The following is a 17,625-nucleotide window of genomic DNA, read 5'->3' on the forward strand; positions in this document are numbered from 1 at the left end:
AAAATGGCAACGGCTAAAAAGCCTACGACACCCGGTATTCCCAGGCGGTCTCCCATCCAGGTACTAACCAGGCCCGGCCCTGGATCGCTTCCGAGATCAGACGAGATCGGGCGCTTTCAGGGTGGTGTGGCCGTAGGCGATGAAGCTCGGCACTTTGGGCCTTTTGGACCTGTGGGCGGTGCTGTGTAAAAAATAAAGTGCAAAATGTTAAAAAAAATGAAAGGGTGAAAATTTTGAAAAAATGGCTCTTTGCGGCTTCCTGACGCATGCGCGCAGTGGAAAAAAAAGAGTGAAAACATGGAAAATGTTAAAAAAATGGCAACGGCTAAAAAGCCTACGACACCCGGTATTCCCAGGCGGTCTCCCATCCAGGTACTAACCAGGCCCGGCCCTGGATCGCTTCCGAGATCAGACGAGATCGGGCGCTTTCAGGGTGGTGTGGCCGTAGGCGATGAAGCTCGGCACTTTGGGCCTTTTGGACCTGTGGGCGGTGCTGTGTAAAAAATAAAGTGCAAAATGTTAAAAAAAATGAAAGGGTGAAAATTTTGAAAAAATGGCTCTTTGCGGCTTCCTGACGCATGCGCGCAGTGGAAAAAAAAGAGTGAAAACATGGAAAATGTTAAAAAAATGGCAACGGCTAAAAAGCCTACGACACCCGGTATTCCCAGGCGGTCTCCCATCCAGGTACTAACCAGGCCCGGCCCTGGATCGCTTCCGAGATCAGACGAGATCGGGCGCTTTCAGGGTGGTGTGGCCGTAGGCGATGAAGCTCGGCACTTTGGGCCTTTTGGACCTGTGGGCGGTGCTGTGTAAAAAATAAAGTGCAAAATGTTAAAAAAAATGAAAGGGTGAAAATTTTGAAAAAATGGCTCTTTGCGGCTTCCTGACGCATGCGCGCAGTGGAAAAAAAAGAGTGAAAACATGGAAAATGTTAAAAAAATGGCAACGGCTAAAAAGCCTACGACACCCGGTATTCCCAGGCGGTCTCCCATCCAGGTACTAACCAGGCCCGGCCCTGGATCGCTTCCGAGATCAGACGAGATCGGGCGCTTTCAGGGTGGTGTGGCCGTAGGCGATGAAGCTCGGCACTTTGGGCCTTTTGGACCTGTGGGCGGTGCTGTGTAAAAAATAAAGTGCAAAATGTTAAAAAAAATGAAAGGGTGAAAATTTTGAAAAAATGGCTCTTTGCGGCTTCCTGACGCATGCGCGCAGTGGAAAAAAAAGAGTGAAAACATGGAAAATGTTAAAAAAATGGCAACGGCTAAAAAGCCTACGACACCCGGTATTCCCAGGCGGTCTCCCATCCAGGTACTAACCAGGCCCGGCCCTGGATCGCTTCCGAGATCAGACGAGATCGGGCGCTTTCAGGGTGGTGTGGCCGTAGGCGATGAAGCTCGGCACTTTGGGCCTTTTGGACCTGTGGGCGGTGCTGTGTAAAAAATAAAGTGCAAAATGTTAAAAAAAATGAAAGGGTGAAAATTTTGAAAAAATGGCTCTTTGCGGCTTCCTGACGCATGCGCGCAGTGGAAAAAAAAGAGTGAAAACATGGAAAATGTTAAAAAAATGGCAACGGCTAAAAAGCCTACGACACCCGGTATTCCCAGGCGGTCTCCCATCCAGGTACTAACCAGGCCCGGCCCTGGATCGCTTCCGAGATCAGACGAGATCGGGCGCTTTCAGGGTGGTGTGGCCGTAGGCGATGAAGCTCGGCACTTTGGGCCTTTTGGACCTGTGGGCGGTGCTGTGTAAAAAATAAAGTGCAAAATGTTAAAAAAAAATGAAAGGGTGAAAATTTTGAAAAAATGGCTCTTTGCGGCTTCCTGACGCATGCGCGCAGTGGAAAAAAAAGAGTGAAAACATGGAAAATGTTAAAAAAATGGCAACGGCTAAAAAGCCTACGACACCCGGTATTCCCAGGCGGTCTCCCATCCAGGTACTAACCAGGCCCGGCCCTGGATCGCTTCCGAGATCAGACGAGATCGGGCGCTTTCAGGGTGGTGTGGCCGTAGGCGATGAAGCTCGGCACTTTGGGCCTTTTGGACCTGTGGGCGGTGCTGTGTAAAAAATAAAGTGCAAAATGTTAAAAAAAATGAAAGGGTGAAAATTTTGAAAAAATGGCTCTTTGCGGCTTCCTGACGCATGCGCGCAGTGGAAAAAAAAGAGTGAAAACATGGAAAATGTTAAAAAAATGGCAACGGCTAAAAAGCCTACGACACCCGGTATTCCCAGGCGGTCTCCCATCCAGGTACTAACCAGGCCCGGCCCTGGATCGCTTCCGAGATCAGACGAGATCGGGCGCTTTCAGGGTGGTGTGGCCGTAGGCGATGAAGCTCGGCACTTTGGGCCTTTTGGACCTGTGGGCGGTGCTGTGTAAAAAATAAAGTGCAAAATGTTAAAAAAAATGAAAGGGTGAAAATTTTGAAAAAATGGCTCTTTGCGGCTTCCTGACGCATGCGCGCAGTGGAAAAAAAAGAGTGAAAACATGGAAAATGTTAAAAAAATGGCAACGGCTAAAAAGCCTACGACACCCGGTATTCCCAGGCGGTCTCCCATCCAGGTACTAACCAGGCCCGGCCCTGGATCGCTTCCGAGATCAGACGAGATCGGGCGCTTTCAGGGTGGTGTGGCCGTAGGCGATGAAGCTCGGCACTTTGGGCCTTTTGGACCTGTGGGCGGTGCTGTGTAAAAAATAAAGTGCAAAATGTTAAAAAAAATGAAAGGGTGAAAATTTTGAAAAAATGGCTCTTTGCGGCTTCCTGACGCATGCGCGCAGTGGAAAAAAAAGAGTGAAAACATGGAAAATGTTAAAAAAATGGCAACGGCTAAAAAGCCTACGACACCCGGTATTCCCAGGCGGTCTCCCATCCAGGTACTAACCAGGCCCGGCCCTGGATCGCTTCCGAGATCAGACGAGATCGGGCGCTTTCAGGGTGGTGTGGCCGTAGGCGATGAAGCTCGGCACTTTGGGCCTTTTGGACCTGTGGGCGGTGCTGTGTAAAAAATAAAGTGCAAAATGTTAAAAAAAATGAAAGGGTGAAAATTTTGAAAAAATGGCTCTTTGCGGCTTCCTGACGCATGCGCGCAGTGGAAAAAAAAGAGTGAAAACATGGAAAATGTTAAAAAAATGGCAACGGCTAAAAAGCCTACGACACCCGGTATTCCCAGGCGGTCTCCCATCCAGGTACTAACCAGGCCCGGCCCTGGATCGCTTCCGAGATCAGACGAGATCGGGCGCTTTCAGGGTGGTGTGGCCGTAGGCGATGAAGCTCGGCACTTTGGGCCTTTTGGACCTGTGGGCGGTGCTGTGTAAAAAATAAAGTGCAAAATGTTAAAAAAAATGAAAGGGTGAAAATTTTGAAAAAATGGCTCTTTGCGGCTTCCTGACGCATGCGCGCAGTGGAAAAAAAAGAGTGAAAACATGGAAAATGTTAAAAAAATGGCAACGGCTAAAAAGCCTACGACACCCGGTATTCCCAGGCGGTCTCCCATCCAGGTACTAACCAGGCCCGGCCCTGGATCGCTTCCGAGATCAGACGAGATCGGGCGCTTTCAGGGTGGTGTGGCCGTAGGCGATGAAGCTCGGCACTTTGGGCCTTTTGGACCTGTGGGCGGTGCTGTGTAAAAAATAAAGTGCAAAATGTTAAAAAAAATGAAAGGGTGAAAATTTTGAAAAAATGGCTCTTTGCGGCTTCCTGACGCATGCGCGCAGTGGAAAAAAAAGAGTGAAAACATGGAAAATGTTAAAAAAATGGCAACGGCTAAAAAGCCTACGACACCCGGTATTCCCAGGCGGTCTCCCATCCAGGTACTAACCAGGCCCGGCCCTGGATCGCTTCCGAGATCAGACGAGATCGGGCGCTTTCAGGGTGGTGTGGCCGTAGGCGATGAAGCTCGGCACTTTGGGCCTTTTGGACCTGTGGGCGGTGCTGTGTAAAAAATAAAGTGCAAAATGTTAAAAAAAATGAAAGGGTGAAAATTTTGAAAAAATGGCTCTTTGCGGCTTCCTGACGCATGCGCGCAGTGGAAAAAAAAGAGTGAAAACATGGAAAATGTTAAAAAAATGGCAACGGCTAAAAAGCCTACGACACCCGGTATTCCCAGGCGGTCTCCCATCCAGGTACTAACCAGGCCCGGCCCTGGATCGCTTCCGAGATCAGACGAGATCGGGCGCTTTCAGGGTGGTGTGGCCGTAGGCGATGAAGCTCGGCACTTTGGGCCTTTTGGACCTGTGGGCGGTGCTGTGTAAAAAATAAAGTGCAAAATGTTAAAAAAAATGAAAGGGTGAAAATTTTGAAAAAATGGCTCTTTGCGGCTTCCTGACGCATGCGCGCAGTGGAAAAAAAAGAGTGAAAACATGGAAAATGTTAAAAAAATGGCAACGGCTAAAAAGCCTACGACACCCGGTATTCCCAGGCGGTCTCCCATCCAGGTACTAACCAGGCCCGGCCCTGGATCGCTTCCGAGATCAGACGAGATCGGGCGCTTTCAGGGTGGTGTGGCCGTAGGCGATGAAGCTCGGCACTTTGGGCCTTTTGGACCTGTGGGCGGTGCTGTGTAAAAAATAAAGTGCAAAATGTTAAAAAAAATGAAAGGGTGAAAATTTTGAAAAAATGGCTCTTTGCGGCTTCCTGACGCATGCGCGCAGTGGAAAAAAAAGAGTGAAAACATGGAAAATGTTAAAAAAATGGCAACGGCTAAAAAGCCTACGACACCCGGTATTCCCAGGCGGTCTCCCATCCAGGTACTAACCAGGCCCGGCCCTGGATCGCTTCCGAGATCAGACGAGATCGGGCGCTTTCAGGGTGGTGTGGCCGTAGGCGATGAAGCTCGGCACTTTGGGCCTTTTGGACCTGTGGGCGGTGCTGTGTAAAAAATAAAGTGCAAAATGTTAAAAAAAATGAAAGGGTGAAAATTTTGAAAAAATGGCTCTTTGCGGCTTCCTGACGCATGCGCGCAGTGGAAAAAAAAGAGTGAAAACATGGAAAATGTTAAAAAAATGGCAACGGCTAAAAAGCCTACGACACCCGGTATTCCCAGGCGGTCTCCCATCCAGGTACTAACCAGGCCCGGCCCTGGATCGCTTCCGAGATCAGACGAGATCGGGCGCTTTCAGGGTGGTGTGGCCGTAGGCGATGAAGCTCGGCACTTTGGGCCTTTTGGACCTGTGGGCGGTGCTGTGTAAAAAATAAAGTGCAAAATGTTAAAAAAAATGAAAGGGTGAAAATTTTGAAAAAATGGCTCTTTGCGGCTTCCTGACGCATGCGCGCAGTGGAAAAAAAAGAGTGAAAACATGGAAAATGTTAAAAAAATGGCAACGGCTAAAAAGCCTACGACACCCGGTATTCCCAGGCGGTCTCCCATCCAGGTACTAACCAGGCCCGGCCCTGGATCGCTTCCGAGATCAGACGAGATCGGGCGCTTTCAGGGTGGTGTGGCCGTAGGCGATGAAGCTCGGCACTTTGGGCCTTTTGGACCTGTGGGCGGTGCTGTGTAAAAAATAAAGTGCAAAATGTTAAAAAAAATGAAAGGGTGAAAATTTTGAAAAAATGGCTCTTTGCGGCTTCCTGACGCATGCGCGCAGTGGAAAAAAAAGAGTGAAAACATGGAAAATGTTAAAAAAATGGCAACGGCTAAAAAGCCTACGACACCCGGTATTCCCAGGCGGTCTCCCATCCAGGTACTAACCAGGCCCGGCCCTGGATCGCTTCCGAGATCAGACGAGATCGGGCGCTTTCAGGGTGGTGTGGCCGTAGGCGATGAAGCTCGGCACTTTGGGCCTTTTGGACCTGTGGGCGGTGCTGTGTAAAAAATAAAGTGCAAAATGTTAAAAAAAATGAAAGGGTGAAAATTTTGAAAAAATGGCTCTTTGCGGCTTCCTGACGCATGCGCGCAGTGGAAAAAAAAGAGTGAAAACATGGAAAATGTTAAAAAAATGGCAACGGCTAAAAAGCCTACGACACCCGGTATTCCCAGGCGGTCTCCCATCCAGGTACTAACCAGGCCCGGCCCTGGATCGCTTCCGAGATCAGACGAGATCGGGCGCTTTCAGGGTGGTGTGGCCGTAGGCGATGAAGCTCGGCACTTTGGGCCTTTTGGACCTGTGGGCGGTGCTGTGTAAAAAATAAAGTGCAAAATGTTAAAAAAAATGAAAGGGTGAAAATTTTGAAAAAATGGCTCTTTGCGGCTTCCTGACGCATGCGCGCAGTGGAAAAAAAAGAGTGAAAACATGGAAAATGTTAAAAAAATGGCAACGGCTAAAAAGCCTACGACACCCGGTATTCCCAGGCGGTCTCCCATCCAGGTACTAACCAGGCCCGGCCCTGGATCGCTTCCGAGATCAGACGAGATCGGGCGCTTTCAGGGTGGTGTGGCCGTAGGCGATGAAGCTCGGCACTTTGGGCCTTTTGGACCTGTGGGCGGTGCTGTGTAAAAAATAAAGTGCAAAATGTTAAAAAAAATGAAAGGGTGAAAATTTTGAAAAAATGGCTCTTTGCGGCTTCCTGACGCATGCGCGCAGTGGAAAAAAAAGAGTGAAAACATGGAAAATGTTAAAAAAAATGGCAACGGCTAAAAAGCCTACGACACCCGGTATTCCCAGGCGGTCTCCCATCCAGGTACTAACCAGGCCCGGCCCTGGATCGCTTCCGAGATCAGACGAGATCGGGCGCTTTCAGGGTGGTGTGGCCGTAGGCGATGAAGCTCGGCACTTTGGGCCTTTTGGACCTGTGGGCGGTGCTGTGTAAAAAATAAAGTGCAAAATGTTAAAAAAAATGAAAGGGTGAAAATTTTGAAAAAATGGCTCTTTGCGGCTTCCTGACGCATGCGCGCAGTGGAAAAAAAAGAGTGAAAACATGGAAAATGTTAAAAAAATGGCAACGGCTAAAAAGCCTACGACACCCGGTATTCCCAGGCGGTCTCCCATCCAGGTACTAACCAGGCCCGGCCCTGGATCGCTTCCGAGATCAGACGAGATCGGGCGCTTTCAGGGTGGTGTGGCCGTAGGCGATGAAGCTCGGCACTTTGGGCCTTTTGGACCTGTGGGCGGTGCTGTGTAAAAAATAAAGTGCAAAATGTTAAAAAAAATGAAAGGGTGAAAATTTTGAAAAAATGGCTCTTTGCGGCTTCCTGACGCATGCGCGCAGTGGAAAAAAAAGAGTGAAAACATGGAAAATGTTAAAAAAAATGGCAACGGCTAAAAAGCCTACGACACCCGGTATTCCCAGGCGGTCTCCCATCCAGGTACTAACCAGGCCCGGCCCTGGATCGCTTCCGAGATCAGACGAGATCGGGCGCTTTCAGGGTGGTGTGGCCGTAGGCGATGAAGCTCGGCACTTTGGGCCTTTTGGACCTGTGGGCGGTGCTGTGTAAAAAATAAAGTGCAAAATGTTAAAAAAAATGAAAGGGTGAAAATTTTGAAAAAATGGCTCTTTGCGGCTTCCTGACGCATGCGCGCAGTGGAAAAAAAAGAGTGAAAACATGGAAAATGTTAAAAAAATGGCAACGGCTAAAAAGCCTACGACACCCGGTATTCCCAGGCGGTCTCCCATCCAGGTACTAACCAGGCCCGGCCCTGGATCGCTTCCGAGATCAGACGAGATCGGGCGCTTTCAGGGTGGTGTGGCCGTAGGCGATGAAGCTCGGCACTTTGGGCCTTTTGGACCTGTGGGCGGTGCTGTGTAAAAAATAAAGTGCAAAATGTTAAAAAAAATGAAAGGGTGAAAATTTTGAAAAAATGGCTCTTTGCGGCTTCCTGACGCATGCGCGCAGTGGAAAAAAAAGAGTGAAAACATGGAAAATGTTAAAAAAATGGCAACGGCTAAAAAGCCTACGACACCCGGTATTCCCAGGCGGTCTCCCATCCAGGTACTAACCAGGCCCGGCCCTGGATCGCTTCCGAGATCAGACGAGATCGGGCGCTTTCAGGGTGGTGTGGCCGTAGGCGATGAAGCTCGGCACTTTGGGCCTTTTGGACCTGTGGGCGGTGCTGTGTAAAAAATAAAGTGCAAAATGTTAAAAAAAATGAAAGGGTGAAAATTTTGAAAAAATGGCTCTTTGCGGCTTCCTGACGCATGCGCGCAGTGGAAAAAAAAGAGTGAAAACATGGAAAATGTTAAAAAAATGGCAACGGCTAAAAAGCCTACGACACCCGGTATTCCCAGGCGGTCTCCCATCCAGGTACTAACCAGGCCCGGCCCTGGATCGCTTCCGAGATCAGACGAGATCGGGCGCTTTCAGGGTGGTGTGGCCGTAGGCGATGAAGCTCGGCACTTTGGGCCTTTTGGACCTGTGGGCGGTGCTGTGTAAAAAATAAAGTGCAAAATGTTAAAAAAAATGAAAGGGTGAAAATTTTGAAAAAATGGCTCTTTGCGGCTTCCTGACGCATGCGCGCAGTGGAAAAAAAAGAGTGAAAACATGGAAAATGTTAAAAAAAATGGCAACGGCTAAAAAGCCTACGACACCCGGTATTCCCAGGCGGTCTCCCATCCAGGTACTAACCAGGCCCGGCCCTGGATCGCTTCCGAGATCAGACGAGATCGGGCGCTTTCAGGGTGGTGTGGCCGTAGGCGATGAAGCTCGGCACTTTGGGCCTTTTGGACCTGTGGGCGGTGCTGTGTAAAAAATAAAGTGCAAAATGTTAAAAAAAATGAAAGGGTGAAAATTTTGAAAAAATGGCTCTTTGCGGCTTCCTGACGCATGCGCGCAGTGGAAAAAAAAGAGTGAAAACATGGAAAATGTTAAAAAAATGGCAACGGCTAAAAAGCCTACGACACCCGGTATTCCCAGGCGGTCTCCCATCCAGGTACTAACCAGGCCCGGCCCTGGATCGCTTCCGAGATCAGACGAGATCGGGCGCTTTCAGGGTGGTGTGGCCGTAGGCGATGAAGCTCGGCACTTTGGGCCTTTTGGACCTGTGGGCGGTGCTGTGTAAAAAATAAAGTGCAAAATGTTAAAAAAAATGAAAGGGTGAAAATTTTGAAAAAATGGCTCTTTGCGGCTTCCTGACGCATGCGCGCAGTGGAAAAAAAAGAGTGAAAACATGGAAAATGTTAAAAAAAATGGCAACGGCTAAAAAGCCTACGACACCCGGTATTCCCAGGCGGTCTCCCATCCAGGTACTAACCAGGCCCGGCCCTGGATCGCTTCCGAGATCAGACGAGATCGGGCGCTTTCAGGGTGGTGTGGCCGTAGGCGATGAAGCTCGGCACTTTGGGCCTTTTGGACCTGTGGGCGGTGCTGTGTAAAAAATAAAGTGCAAAATGTTAAAAAAAATGAAAGGGTGAAAATTTTGAAAAAATGGCTCTTTGCGGCTTCCTGACGCATGCGCGCAGTGGAAAAAAAAGAGTGAAAACATGGAAAATGTTAAAAAAATGGCAACGGCTAAAAAGCCTACGACACCCGGTATTCCCAGGCGGTCTCCCATCCAGGTACTAACCAGGCCCGGCCCTGGATCGCTTCCGAGATCAGACGAGATCGGGCGCTTTCAGGGTGGTGTGGCCGTAGGCGATGAAGCTCGGCACTTTGGGCCTTTTGGACCTGTGGGCGGTGCTGTGTAAAAAATAAAGTGCAAAATGTTAAAAAAAATGAAAGGGTGAAAATTTTGAAAAAATGGCTCTTTGCGGCTTCCTGACGCATGCGCGCAGTGGAAAAAAAAGAGTGAAAACATGGAAAATGTTAAAAAAAATGGCAACGGCTAAAAAGCCTACGACACCCGGTATTCCCAGGCGGTCTCCCATCCAGGTACTAACCAGGCCCGGCCCTGGATCGCTTCCGAGATCAGACGAGATCGGGCGCTTTCAGGGTGGTGTGGCCGTAGGCGATGAAGCTCGGCACTTTGGGCCTTTTGGACCTGTGGGCGGTGCTGTGTAAAAAATAAAGTGCAAAATGTTAAAAAAAATGAAAGGGTGAAAATTTTGAAAAAATGGCTCTTTGCGGCTTCCTGACGCATGCGCGCAGTGGAAAAAAAAGAGTGAAAACATGGAAAATGTTAAAAAAATGGCAACGGCTAAAAAGCCTACGACACCCGGTATTCCCAGGCGGTCTCCCATCCAGGTACTAACCAGGCCCGGCCCTGGATCGCTTCCGAGATCAGACGAGATCGGGCGCTTTCAGGGTGGTGTGGCCGTAGGCGATGAAGCTCGGCACTTTGGGCCTTTTGGACCTGTGGGCGGTGCTGTGTAAAAAATAAAGTGCAAAATGTTAAAAAAAATGAAAGGGTGAAAATTTTGAAAAAATGGCTCTTTGCGGCTTCCTGACGCATGCGCGCAGTGGAAAAAAAAGAGTGAAAACATGGAAAATGTTAAAAAAATGGCAACGGCTAAAAAGCCTACGACACCCGGTATTCCCAGGCGGTCTCCCATCCAGGTACTAACCAGGCCCGGCCCTGGATCGCTTCCGAGATCAGACGAGATCGGGCGCTTTCAGGGTGGTGTGGCCGTAGGCGATGAAGCTCGGCACTTTGGGCCTTTTGGACCTGTGGGCGGTGCTGTGTAAAAAATAAAGTGCAAAATGTTAAAAAAAATGAAAGGGTGAAAATTTTGAAAAAATGGCTCTTTGCGGCTTCCTGACGCATGCGCGCAGTGGAAAAAAAAGAGTGAAAACATGGAAAATGTTAAAAAAATGGCAACGGCTAAAAAGCCTACGACACCCGGTATTCCCAGGCGGTCTCCCATCCAGGTACTAACCAGGCCCGGCCCTGGATCGCTTCCGAGATCAGACGAGATCGGGCGCTTTCAGGGTGGTGTGGCCGTAGGCGATGAAGCTCGGCACTTTGGGCCTTTTGGACCTGTGGGCGGTGCTGTGTAAAAAATAAAGTGCAAAATGTTAAAAAAAATGAAAGGGTGAAAATTTTGAAAAAATGGCTCTTTGCGGCTTCCTGACGCATGCGCGCAGTGGAAAAAAAAGAGTGAAAACATGGAAAATGTTAAAAAAATGGCAACGGCTAAAAAGCCTACGACACCCGGTATTCCCAGGCGGTCTCCCATCCAGGTACTAACCAGGCCCGGCCCTGGATCGCTTCCGAGATCAGACGAGATCGGGCGCTTTCAGGGTGGTGTGGCCGTAGGCGATGAAGCTCGGCACTTTGGGCCTTTTGGACCTGTGGGCGGTGCTGTGTAAAAAATAAAGTGCAAAATGTTAAAAAAAATGAAAGGGTGAAAATTTTGAAAAAATGGCTCTTTGCGGCTTCCTGACGCATGCGCGCAGTGGAAAAAAAAGAGTGAAAACATGGAAAATGTTAAAAAAATGGCAACGGCTAAAAAGCCTACGACACCCGGTATTCCCAGGCGGTCTCCCATCCAGGTACTAACCAGGCCCGGCCCTGGATCGCTTCCGAGATCAGACGAGATCGGGCGCTTTCAGGGTGGTGTGGCCGTAGGCGATGAAGCTCGGCACTTTGGGCCTTTTGGACCTGTGGGCGGTGCTGTGTAAAAAATAAAGTGCAAAATGTTAAAAAAAATGAAAGGGTGAAAATTTTGAAAAAATGGCTCTTTGCGGCTTCCTGACGCATGCGCGCAGTGGAAAAAAAAGAGTGAAAACATGGAAAATGTTAAAAAAATGGCAACGGCTAAAAAGCCTACGACACCCGGTATTCCCAGGCGGTCTCCCATCCAGGTACTAACCAGGCCCGGCCCTGGATCGCTTCCGAGATCAGACGAGATCGGGCGCTTTCAGGGTGGTGTGGCCGTAGGCGATGAAGCTCGGCACTTTGGGCCTTTTGGACCTGTGGGCGGTGCTGTGTAAAAAATAAAGTGCAAAATGTTAAAAAAAATGAAAGGGTGAAAATTTTGAAAAAATGGCTCTTTGCGGCTTCCTGACGCATGCGCGCAGTGGAAAAAAAAGAGTGAAAACATGGAAAATGTTAAAAAAATGGCAACGGCTAAAAAGCCTACGACACCCGGTATTCCCAGGCGGTCTCCCATCCAGGTACTAACCAGGCCCGGCCCTGGATCGCTTCCGAGATCAGACGAGATCGGGCGCTTTCAGGGTGGTGTGGCCGTAGGCGATGAAGCTCGGCACTTTGGGCCTTTTGGACCTGTGGGCGGTGCTGTGTAAAAAATAAAGTGCAAAATGTTAAAAAAAATGAAAGGGTGAAAATTTTGAAAAAATGGCTCTTTGCGGCTTCCTGACGCATGCGCGCAGTGGAAAAAAAAGAGTGAAAACATGGAAAATGTTAAAAAAATGGCAACGGCTAAAAAGCCTACGACACCCGGTATTCCCAGGCGGTCTCCCATCCAGGTACTAACCAGGCCCGGCCCTGGATCGCTTCCGAGATCAGACGAGATCGGGCGCTTTCAGGGTGGTGTGGCCGTAGGCGATGAAGCTCGGCACTTTGGGCCTTTTGGACCTGTGGGCGGTGCTGTGTAAAAAATAAAGTGCAAAATGTTAAAAAAAATGAAAGGGTGAAAATTTTGAAAAAATGGCTCTTTGCGGCTTCCTGACGCATGCGCGCAGTGGAAAAAAAAGAGTGAAAACATGGAAAATGTTAAAAAAATGGCAACGGCTAAAAAGCCTACGACACCCGGTATTCCCAGGCGGTCTCCCATCCAGGTACTAACCAGGCCCGGCCCTGGATCGCTTCCGAGATCAGACGAGATCGGGCGCTTTCAGGGTGGTGTGGCCGTAGGCGATGAAGCTCGGCACTTTGGGCCTTTTGGACCTGTGGGCGGTGCTGTGTAAAAAATAAAGTGCAAAATGTTAAAAAAAATGAAAGGGTGAAAATTTTGAAAAAATGGCTCTTTGCGGCTTCCTGACGCATGCGCGCAGTGGAAAAAAAAGAGTGAAAACATGGAAAATGTTAAAAAAATGGCAACGGCTAAAAAGCCTACGACACCCGGTATTCCCAGGCGGTCTCCCATCCAGGTACTAACCAGGCCCGGCCCTGGATCGCTTCCGAGATCAGACGAGATCGGGCGCTTTCAGGGTGGTGTGGCCGTAGGCGATGAAGCTCGGCACTTTGGGCCTTTTGGACCTGTGGGCGGTGCTGTGTAAAAAATAAAGTGCAAAATGTTAAAAAAAATGAAAGGGTGAAAATTTTGAAAAAATGGCTCTTTGCGGCTTCCTGACGCATGCGCGCAGTGGAAAAAAAAGAGTGAAAACATGGAAAATGTTAAAAAAATGGCAACGGCTAAAAAGCCTACGACACCCGGTATTCCCAGGCGGTCTCCCATCCAGGTACTAACCAGGCCCGGCCCTGGATCGCTTCCGAGATCAGACGAGATCGGGCGCTTTCAGGGTGGTGTGGCCGTAGGCGATGAAGCTCGGCACTTTGGGCCTTTTGGACCTGTGGGCGGTGCTGTGTAAAAAATAAAGTGCAAAATGTTAAAAAAAATGAAAGGGTGAAAATTTTGAAAAAATGGCTCTTTGCGGCTTCCTGACGCATGCGCGCAGTGGAAAAAAAAGAGTGAAAACATGGAAAATGTTAAAAAAATGGCAACGGCTAAAAAGCCTACGACACCCGGTATTCCCAGGCGGTCTCCCATCCAGGTACTAACCAGGCCCGGCCCTGGATCGCTTCCGAGATCAGACGAGATCGGGCGCTTTCAGGGTGGTGTGGCCGTAGGCGATGAAGCTCGGCACTTTGGGCCTTTTGGACCTGTGGGCGGTGCTGTGTAAAAAATAAAGTGCAAAATGTTAAAAAAAATGAAAGGGTGAAAATTTTGAAAAAATGGCTCTTTGCGGCTTCCTGACGCATGCGCGCAGTGGAAAAAAAAGAGTGAAAACATGGAAAATGTTAAAAAAATGGCAACGGCTAAAAAGCCTACGACACCCGGTATTCCCAGGCGGTCTCCCATCCAGGTACTAACCAGGCCCGGCCCTGGATCGCTTCCGAGATCAGACGAGATCGGGCGCTTTCAGGGTGGTGTGGCCGTAGGCGATGAAGCTCGGCACTTTGGGCCTTTTGGACCTGTGGGCGGTGCTGTGTAAAAAATAAAGTGCAAAATGTTAAAAAAAATGAAAGGGTGAAAATTTTGAAAAAATGGCTCTTTGCGGCTTCCTGACGCATGCGCGCAGTGGAAAAAAAAGAGTGAAAACATGGAAAATGTTAAAAAAATGGCAACGGCTAAAAAGCCTACGACACCCGGTATTCCCAGGCGGTCTCCCATCCAGGTACTAACCAGGCCCGGCCCTGGATCGCTTCCGAGATCAGACGAGATCGGGCGCTTTCAGGGTGGTGTGGCCGTAGGCGATGAAGCTCGGCACTTTGGGCCTTTTGGACCTGTGGGCGGTGCTGTGTAAAAAATAAAGTGCAAAATGTTAAAAAAAATGAAAGGGTGAAAATTTTGAAAAAATGGCTCTTTGCGGCTTCCTGACGCATGCGCGCAGTGGAAAAAAAAGAGTGAAAACATGGAAAATGTTAAAAAAATGGCAACGGCTAAAAAGCCTACGACACCCGGTATTCCCAGGCGGTCTCCCATCCAGGTACTAACCAGGCCCGGCCCTGGATCGCTTCCGAGATCAGACGAGATCGGGCGCTTTCAGGGTGGTGTGGCCGTAGGCGATGAAGCTCGGCACTTTGGGCCTTTTGGACCTGTGGGCGGTGCTGTGTAAAAAATAAAGTGCAAAATGTTAAAAAAAATGAAAGGGTGAAAATTTTGAAAAAATGGCTCTTTGCGGCTTCCTGACGCATGCGCGCAGTGGAAAAAAAAGAGTGAAAACATGGAAAATGTTAAAAAAATGGCAACGGCTAAAAAGCCTACGACACCCGGTATTCCCAGGCGGTCTCCCATCCAGGTACTAACCAGGCCCGGCCCTGGATCGCTTCCGAGATCAGACGAGATCGGGCGCTTTCAGGGTGGTGTGGCCGTAGGCGATGAAGCTCGGCACTTTGGGCCTTTTGGACCTGTGGGCGGTGCTGTGTAAAAAATAAAGTGCAAAATGTTAAAAAAAATGAAAGGGTGAAAATTTTGAAAAAATGGCTCTTTGCGGCTTCCTGACGCATGCGCGCAGTGGAAAAAAAAGAGTGAAAACATGGAAAATGTTAAAAAAATGGCAACGGCTAAAAAGCCTACGACACCCGGTATTCCCAGGCGGTCTCCCATCCAGGTACTAACCAGGCCCGGCCCTGGATCGCTTCCGAGATCAGACGAGATCGGGCGCTTTCAGGGTGGTGTGGCCGTAGGCGATGAAGCTCGGCACTTTGGGCCTTTTGGACCTGTGGGCGGTGCTGTGTAAAAAATAAAGTGCAAAATGTTAAAAAAAATGAAAGGGTGAAAATTTTGAAAAAATGGCTCTTTGCGGCTTCCTGACGCATGCGCGCAGTGGAAAAAAAAGAGTGAAAACATGGAAAATGTTAAAAAAATGGCAACGGCTAAAAAGCCTACGACACCCGGTATTCCCAGGCGGTCTCCCATCCAGGTACTAACCAGGCCCGGCCCTGGATCGCTTCCGAGATCAGACGAGATCGGGCGCTTTCAGGGTGGTGTGGCCGTAGGCGATGAAGCTCGGCACTTTGGGCCTTTTGGACCTGTGGGCGGTGCTGTGTAAAAAATAAAGTGCAAAATGTTAAAAAAAATGAAAGGGTGAAAATTTTGAAAAAATGGCTCTTTGCGGCTTCCTGACGCATGCGCGCAGTGGAAAAAAAAGAGTGAAAACATGGAAAATGTTAAAAAAATGGCAACGGCTAAAAAGCCTACGACACCCGGTATTCCCAGGCGGTCTCCCATCCAGGTACTAACCAGGCCCGGCCCTGGATCGCTTCCGAGATCAGACGAGATCGGGCGCTTTCAGGGTGGTGTGGCCGTAGGCGATGAAGCTCGGCACTTTGGGCCTTTTGGACCTGTGGGCGGTGCTGTGTAAAAAATAAAGTGCAAAATGTTAAAAAAAATGAAAGGGTGAAAATTTTGAAAAAATGGCTCTTTGCGGCTTCCTGACGCATGCGCGCAGTGGAAAAAAAAGAGTGAAAACATGGAAAATGTTAAAAAAATGGCAACGGCTAAAAAGCCTACGACACCCGGTATTCCCAGGCGGTCTCCCATCCAGGTACTAACCAGGCCCGGCCCTGGATCGCTTCCGAGATCAGACGAGATCGGGCGCTTTCAGGGTGGTGTGGCCGTAGGCGATGAAGCTCGGCACTTTGGGCCTTTTGGACCTGTGGGCGGTGCTGTGTAAAAAATAAAGTGCAAAATGTTAAAAAAAATGAAAGGGTGAAAATTTTGAAAAAATGGCTCTTTGCGGCTTCCTGACGCATGCGCGCAGTGGAAAAAAAAGAGTGAAAACATGGAAAATGTTAAAAAAATGGCAACGGCTAAAAAGCCTACGACACCCGGTATTCCCAGGCGGTCTCCCATCCAGGTACTAACCAGGCCCGGCCCTGGATCGCTTCCGAGATCAGACGAGATCGGGCGCTTTCAGGGTGGTGTGGCCGTAGGCGATGAAGCTCGGCACTTTGGGCCTTTTGGACCTGTGGGCGGTGCTGTGTAAAAAATAAAGTGCAAAATGTTAAAAAAAATGAAAGGGTGAAAATTTTGAAAAAATGGCTCTTTGCGGCTTCCTGACGCATGCGCGCAGTGGAAAAAAAAGAGTGAAAACATGGAAAATGTTAAAAAAATGGCAACGGCTAAAAAGCCTACGACACCCGGTATTCCCAGGCGGTCTCCCATCCAGGTACTAACCAGGCCCGGCCCTGGATCGCTTCCGAGATCAGACGAGATCGGGCGCTTTCAGGGTGGTGTGGCCGTAGGCGATGAAGCTCGGCACTTTGGGCCTTTTGGACCTGTGGGCGGTGCTGTGTAAAAAATAAAGTGCAAAATGTTAAAAAAAATGAAAGGGTGAAAATTTTGAAAAAATGGCTCTTTGCGGCTTCCTGACGCATGCGCGCAGTGGAAAAAAAAGAGTGAAAACATGGAAAATGTTAAAAAAATGGCAACGGCTAAAAAGCCTACGACACCCGGTATTCCCAGGCGGTCTCCCATCCAGGTACTAACCAGGCCCGGCCCTGGATCGCTTCCGAGATCAGACGAGATCGGGCGCTTTCAGGGTGGTGTGGCCGTAGGCGATGAAGCTCGGCACTTTGGGCCTTTTGGACCTGTGGGCGGTGCTGTGTAAAAAATAAAGTGCAAAATGTTAAAAAAAATGAAAGGGTGAAAATTTTGAAAAAATGGCTCTTTGCGGCTTCCTGACGCATGCGCGCAGTGGAAAAAAAAGAGTGAAAACATGGAAAATGTTAAAAAAATGGCAACGGCTAAAAAGCCTACGACACCCGGTATTCCCAGGCGGTCTCCCATCCAGGTACTAACCAGGCCCGGCCCTGGATCGCTTCCGAGATCAGACGAGATCGGGCGCTTTCAGGGTGGTGTGGCCGTAGGCGATGAAGCTCGGCACTTTGGGCCTTTTGGACCTGTGGGCGGTGCTGTGTAAAAAATAAAGTGCAAAATGTTAAAAAAAATGAAAGGGTGAAAATTTTGAAAAAATGGCTCTTTGCGGCTTCCTGACGCATGCGCGCAGTGGAAAAAAAAGAGTGAAAACATGGAAAATGTTAAAAAAATGGCAACGGCTAAAAAGCCTACGACACCCGGTATTCCCAGGCGGTCTCCCATCCAGGTACTAACCAGGCCCGGCCCTGGATCGCTTCCGAGATCAGACGAGATCGGGCGCTTTCAGGGTGGTGTGGCCGTAGGCGATGAAGCT

The 17,625-nt window shown here is 49.1% G+C and overlaps 57 non-coding genes across 57 annotated transcripts; all 57 read right to left on the reverse strand.

Moving 5' to 3' along the window:
• Window positions 1-19: 19 nt before the first annotated feature.
• LOC121403256 lies at window positions 20-138 on the reverse strand. Its single transcript, XR_005967171.1, has one exon. It is a non-coding gene; the product is annotated as a 5S ribosomal RNA (ribosomal RNA).
• A 193-nt stretch (window positions 139-331) lies between these two features.
• LOC121403257 lies at window positions 332-450 on the reverse strand. The gene has a single exon (XR_005967172.1). It is a non-coding gene; the product is annotated as a 5S ribosomal RNA (ribosomal RNA).
• A 193-nt stretch (window positions 451-643) lies between these two features.
• LOC121403258 lies at window positions 644-762 on the reverse strand. Its single transcript, XR_005967173.1, has one exon. It is a non-coding gene; the product is annotated as a 5S ribosomal RNA (ribosomal RNA).
• A 193-nt stretch (window positions 763-955) lies between these two features.
• Window positions 956-1,074, reverse strand: LOC121403259. The gene has a single exon (XR_005967174.1). It is a non-coding gene; the product is annotated as a 5S ribosomal RNA (ribosomal RNA).
• A 193-nt stretch (window positions 1,075-1,267) lies between these two features.
• On the reverse strand, window positions 1,268-1,386 carry LOC121403260. Its single transcript, XR_005967175.1, has one exon. It is a non-coding gene; the product is annotated as a 5S ribosomal RNA (ribosomal RNA).
• A 193-nt stretch (window positions 1,387-1,579) lies between these two features.
• Window positions 1,580-1,698, reverse strand: LOC121403262. Its single transcript, XR_005967177.1, has one exon. It is a non-coding gene; the product is annotated as a 5S ribosomal RNA (ribosomal RNA).
• A 194-nt stretch (window positions 1,699-1,892) lies between these two features.
• On the reverse strand, window positions 1,893-2,011 carry LOC121403263. The gene has a single exon (XR_005967178.1). It is a non-coding gene; the product is annotated as a 5S ribosomal RNA (ribosomal RNA).
• Window positions 2,012-2,204: 193 nt separating this feature from the next.
• LOC121403264 lies at window positions 2,205-2,323 on the reverse strand. Its single transcript, XR_005967179.1, has one exon. It is a non-coding gene; the product is annotated as a 5S ribosomal RNA (ribosomal RNA).
• A 193-nt stretch (window positions 2,324-2,516) lies between these two features.
• LOC121403265 lies at window positions 2,517-2,635 on the reverse strand. The gene has a single exon (XR_005967180.1). It is a non-coding gene; the product is annotated as a 5S ribosomal RNA (ribosomal RNA).
• A 193-nt stretch (window positions 2,636-2,828) lies between these two features.
• On the reverse strand, window positions 2,829-2,947 carry LOC121403266. Its single transcript, XR_005967181.1, has one exon. It is a non-coding gene; the product is annotated as a 5S ribosomal RNA (ribosomal RNA).
• A 193-nt stretch (window positions 2,948-3,140) lies between these two features.
• On the reverse strand, window positions 3,141-3,259 carry LOC121403267. Its single transcript, XR_005967182.1, has one exon. It is a non-coding gene; the product is annotated as a 5S ribosomal RNA (ribosomal RNA).
• A 193-nt stretch (window positions 3,260-3,452) lies between these two features.
• LOC121403268 lies at window positions 3,453-3,571 on the reverse strand. Its single transcript, XR_005967183.1, has one exon. It is a non-coding gene; the product is annotated as a 5S ribosomal RNA (ribosomal RNA).
• A 193-nt stretch (window positions 3,572-3,764) lies between these two features.
• Window positions 3,765-3,883, reverse strand: LOC121403269. Its single transcript, XR_005967184.1, has one exon. It is a non-coding gene; the product is annotated as a 5S ribosomal RNA (ribosomal RNA).
• A 193-nt stretch (window positions 3,884-4,076) lies between these two features.
• On the reverse strand, window positions 4,077-4,195 carry LOC121403270. Its single transcript, XR_005967185.1, has one exon. It is a non-coding gene; the product is annotated as a 5S ribosomal RNA (ribosomal RNA).
• Window positions 4,196-4,388: 193 nt separating this feature from the next.
• LOC121403271 lies at window positions 4,389-4,507 on the reverse strand. The gene has a single exon (XR_005967186.1). It is a non-coding gene; the product is annotated as a 5S ribosomal RNA (ribosomal RNA).
• A 193-nt stretch (window positions 4,508-4,700) lies between these two features.
• On the reverse strand, window positions 4,701-4,819 carry LOC121403273. The gene has a single exon (XR_005967188.1). It is a non-coding gene; the product is annotated as a 5S ribosomal RNA (ribosomal RNA).
• Window positions 4,820-5,012: 193 nt separating this feature from the next.
• Window positions 5,013-5,131, reverse strand: LOC121403274. Its single transcript, XR_005967189.1, has one exon. It is a non-coding gene; the product is annotated as a 5S ribosomal RNA (ribosomal RNA).
• A 193-nt stretch (window positions 5,132-5,324) lies between these two features.
• LOC121403275 lies at window positions 5,325-5,443 on the reverse strand. The gene has a single exon (XR_005967190.1). It is a non-coding gene; the product is annotated as a 5S ribosomal RNA (ribosomal RNA).
• Window positions 5,444-5,636: 193 nt separating this feature from the next.
• On the reverse strand, window positions 5,637-5,755 carry LOC121403276. The gene has a single exon (XR_005967191.1). It is a non-coding gene; the product is annotated as a 5S ribosomal RNA (ribosomal RNA).
• A 193-nt stretch (window positions 5,756-5,948) lies between these two features.
• LOC121403277 lies at window positions 5,949-6,067 on the reverse strand. The gene has a single exon (XR_005967192.1). It is a non-coding gene; the product is annotated as a 5S ribosomal RNA (ribosomal RNA).
• Window positions 6,068-6,260: 193 nt separating this feature from the next.
• LOC121403279 lies at window positions 6,261-6,379 on the reverse strand. The gene has a single exon (XR_005967194.1). It is a non-coding gene; the product is annotated as a 5S ribosomal RNA (ribosomal RNA).
• A 194-nt stretch (window positions 6,380-6,573) lies between these two features.
• On the reverse strand, window positions 6,574-6,692 carry LOC121403280. Its single transcript, XR_005967195.1, has one exon. It is a non-coding gene; the product is annotated as a 5S ribosomal RNA (ribosomal RNA).
• Window positions 6,693-6,885: 193 nt separating this feature from the next.
• On the reverse strand, window positions 6,886-7,004 carry LOC121403281. The gene has a single exon (XR_005967196.1). It is a non-coding gene; the product is annotated as a 5S ribosomal RNA (ribosomal RNA).
• A 194-nt stretch (window positions 7,005-7,198) lies between these two features.
• Window positions 7,199-7,317, reverse strand: LOC121403282. The gene has a single exon (XR_005967197.1). It is a non-coding gene; the product is annotated as a 5S ribosomal RNA (ribosomal RNA).
• Window positions 7,318-7,510: 193 nt separating this feature from the next.
• Window positions 7,511-7,629, reverse strand: LOC121403283. Its single transcript, XR_005967198.1, has one exon. It is a non-coding gene; the product is annotated as a 5S ribosomal RNA (ribosomal RNA).
• Window positions 7,630-7,822: 193 nt separating this feature from the next.
• LOC121403285 lies at window positions 7,823-7,941 on the reverse strand. Its single transcript, XR_005967200.1, has one exon. It is a non-coding gene; the product is annotated as a 5S ribosomal RNA (ribosomal RNA).
• Window positions 7,942-8,134: 193 nt separating this feature from the next.
• Window positions 8,135-8,253, reverse strand: LOC121403286. Its single transcript, XR_005967201.1, has one exon. It is a non-coding gene; the product is annotated as a 5S ribosomal RNA (ribosomal RNA).
• A 194-nt stretch (window positions 8,254-8,447) lies between these two features.
• LOC121403287 lies at window positions 8,448-8,566 on the reverse strand. The gene has a single exon (XR_005967202.1). It is a non-coding gene; the product is annotated as a 5S ribosomal RNA (ribosomal RNA).
• Window positions 8,567-8,759: 193 nt separating this feature from the next.
• Window positions 8,760-8,878, reverse strand: LOC121403288. Its single transcript, XR_005967203.1, has one exon. It is a non-coding gene; the product is annotated as a 5S ribosomal RNA (ribosomal RNA).
• A 194-nt stretch (window positions 8,879-9,072) lies between these two features.
• LOC121403289 lies at window positions 9,073-9,191 on the reverse strand. The gene has a single exon (XR_005967204.1). It is a non-coding gene; the product is annotated as a 5S ribosomal RNA (ribosomal RNA).
• A 193-nt stretch (window positions 9,192-9,384) lies between these two features.
• Window positions 9,385-9,503, reverse strand: LOC121403290. Its single transcript, XR_005967205.1, has one exon. It is a non-coding gene; the product is annotated as a 5S ribosomal RNA (ribosomal RNA).
• Window positions 9,504-9,697: 194 nt separating this feature from the next.
• Window positions 9,698-9,816, reverse strand: LOC121403291. The gene has a single exon (XR_005967206.1). It is a non-coding gene; the product is annotated as a 5S ribosomal RNA (ribosomal RNA).
• A 193-nt stretch (window positions 9,817-10,009) lies between these two features.
• Window positions 10,010-10,128, reverse strand: LOC121403292. Its single transcript, XR_005967207.1, has one exon. It is a non-coding gene; the product is annotated as a 5S ribosomal RNA (ribosomal RNA).
• A 193-nt stretch (window positions 10,129-10,321) lies between these two features.
• On the reverse strand, window positions 10,322-10,440 carry LOC121403293. Its single transcript, XR_005967208.1, has one exon. It is a non-coding gene; the product is annotated as a 5S ribosomal RNA (ribosomal RNA).
• Window positions 10,441-10,633: 193 nt separating this feature from the next.
• LOC121403294 lies at window positions 10,634-10,752 on the reverse strand. The gene has a single exon (XR_005967209.1). It is a non-coding gene; the product is annotated as a 5S ribosomal RNA (ribosomal RNA).
• Window positions 10,753-10,945: 193 nt separating this feature from the next.
• On the reverse strand, window positions 10,946-11,064 carry LOC121403296. Its single transcript, XR_005967211.1, has one exon. It is a non-coding gene; the product is annotated as a 5S ribosomal RNA (ribosomal RNA).
• A 193-nt stretch (window positions 11,065-11,257) lies between these two features.
• Window positions 11,258-11,376, reverse strand: LOC121403297. The gene has a single exon (XR_005967212.1). It is a non-coding gene; the product is annotated as a 5S ribosomal RNA (ribosomal RNA).
• Window positions 11,377-11,569: 193 nt separating this feature from the next.
• LOC121403298 lies at window positions 11,570-11,688 on the reverse strand. Its single transcript, XR_005967213.1, has one exon. It is a non-coding gene; the product is annotated as a 5S ribosomal RNA (ribosomal RNA).
• A 193-nt stretch (window positions 11,689-11,881) lies between these two features.
• LOC121403299 lies at window positions 11,882-12,000 on the reverse strand. Its single transcript, XR_005967214.1, has one exon. It is a non-coding gene; the product is annotated as a 5S ribosomal RNA (ribosomal RNA).
• Window positions 12,001-12,193: 193 nt separating this feature from the next.
• Window positions 12,194-12,312, reverse strand: LOC121403300. The gene has a single exon (XR_005967215.1). It is a non-coding gene; the product is annotated as a 5S ribosomal RNA (ribosomal RNA).
• Window positions 12,313-12,505: 193 nt separating this feature from the next.
• On the reverse strand, window positions 12,506-12,624 carry LOC121403301. Its single transcript, XR_005967216.1, has one exon. It is a non-coding gene; the product is annotated as a 5S ribosomal RNA (ribosomal RNA).
• Window positions 12,625-12,817: 193 nt separating this feature from the next.
• LOC121403302 lies at window positions 12,818-12,936 on the reverse strand. Its single transcript, XR_005967217.1, has one exon. It is a non-coding gene; the product is annotated as a 5S ribosomal RNA (ribosomal RNA).
• A 193-nt stretch (window positions 12,937-13,129) lies between these two features.
• LOC121403303 lies at window positions 13,130-13,248 on the reverse strand. Its single transcript, XR_005967218.1, has one exon. It is a non-coding gene; the product is annotated as a 5S ribosomal RNA (ribosomal RNA).
• Window positions 13,249-13,441: 193 nt separating this feature from the next.
• Window positions 13,442-13,560, reverse strand: LOC121403304. Its single transcript, XR_005967219.1, has one exon. It is a non-coding gene; the product is annotated as a 5S ribosomal RNA (ribosomal RNA).
• A 193-nt stretch (window positions 13,561-13,753) lies between these two features.
• LOC121403305 lies at window positions 13,754-13,872 on the reverse strand. The gene has a single exon (XR_005967220.1). It is a non-coding gene; the product is annotated as a 5S ribosomal RNA (ribosomal RNA).
• Window positions 13,873-14,065: 193 nt separating this feature from the next.
• Window positions 14,066-14,184, reverse strand: LOC121403307. Its single transcript, XR_005967222.1, has one exon. It is a non-coding gene; the product is annotated as a 5S ribosomal RNA (ribosomal RNA).
• Window positions 14,185-14,377: 193 nt separating this feature from the next.
• On the reverse strand, window positions 14,378-14,496 carry LOC121403308. The gene has a single exon (XR_005967223.1). It is a non-coding gene; the product is annotated as a 5S ribosomal RNA (ribosomal RNA).
• Window positions 14,497-14,689: 193 nt separating this feature from the next.
• On the reverse strand, window positions 14,690-14,808 carry LOC121403309. The gene has a single exon (XR_005967224.1). It is a non-coding gene; the product is annotated as a 5S ribosomal RNA (ribosomal RNA).
• A 193-nt stretch (window positions 14,809-15,001) lies between these two features.
• Window positions 15,002-15,120, reverse strand: LOC121403310. Its single transcript, XR_005967225.1, has one exon. It is a non-coding gene; the product is annotated as a 5S ribosomal RNA (ribosomal RNA).
• Window positions 15,121-15,313: 193 nt separating this feature from the next.
• Window positions 15,314-15,432, reverse strand: LOC121403311. The gene has a single exon (XR_005967226.1). It is a non-coding gene; the product is annotated as a 5S ribosomal RNA (ribosomal RNA).
• Window positions 15,433-15,625: 193 nt separating this feature from the next.
• Window positions 15,626-15,744, reverse strand: LOC121403312. The gene has a single exon (XR_005967227.1). It is a non-coding gene; the product is annotated as a 5S ribosomal RNA (ribosomal RNA).
• A 193-nt stretch (window positions 15,745-15,937) lies between these two features.
• On the reverse strand, window positions 15,938-16,056 carry LOC121403313. Its single transcript, XR_005967228.1, has one exon. It is a non-coding gene; the product is annotated as a 5S ribosomal RNA (ribosomal RNA).
• A 193-nt stretch (window positions 16,057-16,249) lies between these two features.
• LOC121403314 lies at window positions 16,250-16,368 on the reverse strand. The gene has a single exon (XR_005967229.1). It is a non-coding gene; the product is annotated as a 5S ribosomal RNA (ribosomal RNA).
• A 193-nt stretch (window positions 16,369-16,561) lies between these two features.
• On the reverse strand, window positions 16,562-16,680 carry LOC121403315. Its single transcript, XR_005967230.1, has one exon. It is a non-coding gene; the product is annotated as a 5S ribosomal RNA (ribosomal RNA).
• Window positions 16,681-16,873: 193 nt separating this feature from the next.
• Window positions 16,874-16,992, reverse strand: LOC121403316. The gene has a single exon (XR_005967231.1). It is a non-coding gene; the product is annotated as a 5S ribosomal RNA (ribosomal RNA).
• A 193-nt stretch (window positions 16,993-17,185) lies between these two features.
• On the reverse strand, window positions 17,186-17,304 carry LOC121403318. Its single transcript, XR_005967233.1, has one exon. It is a non-coding gene; the product is annotated as a 5S ribosomal RNA (ribosomal RNA).
• A 193-nt stretch (window positions 17,305-17,497) lies between these two features.
• Window positions 17,498-17,616, reverse strand: LOC121403319. The gene has a single exon (XR_005967234.1). It is a non-coding gene; the product is annotated as a 5S ribosomal RNA (ribosomal RNA).
• Window positions 17,617-17,625: the final 9 nt, after the last annotated feature.

This window comes from Xenopus laevis, chromosome 4L (genome assembly GCF_017654675.1).
Source record: "Xenopus laevis strain J_2021 chromosome 4L, Xenopus_laevis_v10.1, whole genome shotgun sequence".
NCBI classification, from domain to species: Eukaryota; Metazoa; Chordata; class Amphibia; order Anura; family Pipidae; genus Xenopus; species Xenopus laevis.